This window comes from Schistocerca nitens, chromosome 4 (assembly GCF_023898315.1).
Source record: "Schistocerca nitens isolate TAMUIC-IGC-003100 chromosome 4, iqSchNite1.1, whole genome shotgun sequence".
In the NCBI taxonomy this organism is placed as follows: Eukaryota; Metazoa; Arthropoda; class Insecta; order Orthoptera; family Acrididae; genus Schistocerca; species Schistocerca nitens.
In genome coordinates this window covers 500,947,093-500,950,486 of record NC_064617.1, presented here as the reverse complement: position 1 = coordinate 500,950,486, position 3,394 = coordinate 500,947,093, and the positions used below count along the sequence as shown (strand labels likewise).

The 3,394-nt window shown below is 43.0% G+C and overlaps 1 pseudogene; it reads right to left on the bottom strand.

Moving 5' to 3' along the window:
* Positions 1–2,399: 2,399 nt before the first annotated feature.
* Positions 2,400–2,517, bottom strand: LOC126254814 (5S ribosomal RNA; annotated as a pseudogene).
* Positions 2,518–3,394: the final 877 nt, after the last annotated feature.

Here is a 3,394-nt window from a genome sequence, read left to right as displayed (position 1 = left end):
GCTGTGTAGAGGTAGTAACCGGAATAGAGGAATAGATTTGATGTAGCCTGTTATTGTCCTCATTGCTGCATTTATCTCTACGTCAATTTTTTTCACATTTGTGCTATTAAGCCACACTGCAATCAGTAATTTATTCGCTCGCTTGCTAAGTATTCGTTCTTTCGGATGCAGTTGCTTGTAACATTGCAACTGCTAAGGCGGGGCAACCATTTCTGCGCAACCAGTAACGCCCAACGTTCCATCCCGAAAGCTATAGCATGCTTACAGCACCGAGCACGTTGTGGCCCGGAAGTGAATTGAAGTGTAATGATTTTACATTGAATTCTGCGTGTAGAAAAAATTCTGTTTCTACACGTGAATTTCAAGTTGCTGATGGAAGCATGAACACATTTTAAGAAATCTTTAATAGTCTATACTACTAAATACATAAATGTCATTGTTTGACATCGTTACCAAAAACTCGAAAACTACTACACCGATTTGCTTCAGATTGAAAGAATGTGCTATGCTGTGAAAATGTTTGATATCGCTTTCTTTCTGGCAGTCAGTATCATGTTTGATAGGAGAGCACGCAAACCATTAGATAAATTGTTTCTTTCGCATATATTTTCATATATATTCTTTTAACAGATCCCGCTCGCTACGTACTACGTCCAGCGTCGACGGAATGCGACGGTTTATTTCCCGTTCAAAAAAAAAAAATAAATAAATAAATAACAAAATTAAATCGGTATTTTACGTGCCCATTCGATAGAGTGCTACCAGATTGTCTAGTGGGATATTCGTTTTACCGATGTGTATTAACAGAGACAGTAATACACGAAGAATAATCAGTAGAGGTGGAAATACGAGATGGGCAGAGGGAGGGGGAGCATACAGACATAGAGAGGGCGAAGAAGGGATGGTCAGGAAGACGGAGGAGGAGTGACGCATAGAGAAAGGGGGGGAAGTAGATGGATAAAGAGAAGGGCAGGAGGAGATGTGCAGGGAGAAGGGGAGAAATAACTTTGGGATGTATGTGTAATTCCCATCCATTATGAAACATTTCTGGGTTCACTAATTTTTAATTTAAAAAAATCAGTTATCTAAAGATTTCATTAACCACATAAAAAGGTAGAAAACATTTGTACAATTATGCGAACTGTTTTGCTGATTTCGTATACCTCACGACCCATGCTGAACCAGTTAGAATAAGTATGATTCTGAAATCTCTTACTTCGTCAGATCTGCAACAATGGTACCTGCGGTTCTAGGCGCTGCAGTCAGGAACCGTGGGACTGCTACAGTCGCAGGTTCGAATCCTGCCTCGGGCATGGATGTGTGTGATGTCCTTAGGTTAGTTAGGTTTAAGTAGTTCTAAGTTCTAGGGGACTGATGACTTAAGATGTTAAGTCCCATAGTGCTCAGAGCCATTTGAACCATTTGAACCAATTATTTAGCCGATCCCTAGTTCACAACGCTGACTTGACACTGAGGTACTGGAACAGCTGTCGAGATTTGCTTATTGTCGTGTAGCTTTTCGACAGACACGGATGTTTGAGCGAAGTGACTGCTTTTGTAATGGTCTGTCAAATGAAATCGATACAGATCGAAAAACAGTAGGTAAACTGTTTATTATTTCAAAAGTAATCGCCATAACCGTTAATTCATTTATTCCACTGTCGTACAAGACGGTCAATGCCTCCATGAATAAATGTTTGCGGTTGTCTACGGTACTATAATTGTAACCACCCGTGCGACTCTTCGTCTGAAGCAAATCGACAGCCCGCTACTCACTTACCGGAAGACAGTGCTACTATAAACGCACAGCAGTACGTGGACACTTTGCAAAAATTGATGCATGCCATCAAGTCCAAACGCCCTAGGAATATGGACGGATGACATTATTCTGTTGCGGGATAATGTTCACCCACATGAGGACAAGGTTGTTTCATGTACACTGCAAACGTTTCAGTGGGAAGCCCGTACACATCCCAATCTCTCCCCATGTAATTTCCATATTTTTGGTGGTCTGAAAAAGAGATTCGTGGACGTCGATTTGATTCGAAGAGATGCGCGGCTCGGTACAGTCATTGTTCCCTAGGCAACTGCAAACATTTTTGCATTAAGGCACTGACAGTCTAGCCTCGCAGTGAGATAAATGTATTAATAGTTACGGTGATTACTTTTGAAATAATAATCTGTTTAACTAAACTACGGCCGAACAGGCCTTGGAAGGCCCAACGGCGACCGGCCGCCTTGTCATCCTCTGCCCACAGGCGTCACTGGATGCGGATATGGAGGGGTACGTGGTCAGCACACCGCTCTATCGGCCATATGTCAGTTTACGAGATCAGATCCACTACTTCTCAATCAGGTAGCTCCTCAGTTTGCTACACAAGGGCTGAGTGCACCCAGCTTGCCAACAGCGCTCGGCAGACCGGATGGTCACCCATCCAAGTGCTAGCGCAGCCCGACAGCGCTTAACTTCGGTGATCTGACAGGAACCGGTGTTACCACTGCGGCAAGGCTGTTGACAAATAATCAGTTTACTTACTCTTTTTTCATGTGGCTCGTTTTCGTCTGCCTGCCCCTTAAGGTAAGGCTCCGCTGTTGGTTAATTGTGTCGCCTTTTCTGCGTTCTACAGTAATAAAATGGAATTTAAATGATATACGTTGTTACTTCTTTGCTTCTGATAGAGTAGTATTAGCCTTCCGGAATTCTTATAAATAAACAAAAATTATTGCACAGCTTTCTGTACAGCTGAATTGGTGGATATGCATTATAAAGAGGTCCAAAGGGAGCCGTTAACCAGAAAATTCAAAAAGCGTGTATGGAGTATGTCATTGTATCTGCATCTTCAGTTTAAAAATTGAAGTGTATACTACCGTTTGACACTGAATTTGCAGATTTATACACTACTGGCCATTAAAATTGCTACACTAAGAAGGAATGCAGATCATAAACGGGTATTCATTGGACAAATATATTATACTAGAACGGACATGTAATTACATTTTCACGCAATTTGGGTGCATAGATCCTGAGAAATCAGTACCCAGAACAACCACCGCTGGCCGTAATAACGGACTTGATACGCCTGGGTATTGAGTCAAACAGAGCTTGGATGGCGTGTACAGGTACAGCTGCCCATGCAGCTTCAACATGATACCACAGCTCATCAAGAGTAGTGACTGGCGTATTGTGACGAGCCAGTTGCTCGGCCACCATTGACCAGACGTTTTCTATTGGTGAGAGATCTGGAGAATGTGCTGGCCAGGGCAGCAGTCGAACATTTTCTGTATCCAGAAAGGCCCGTGCACGACCTGCAACATGCGGTCGTGCATTATCCTGCTGAACAGTAGGATTTCGCAGGGGCCGACTGAAGGGTAGAGCCACGGGTCGTAACACATC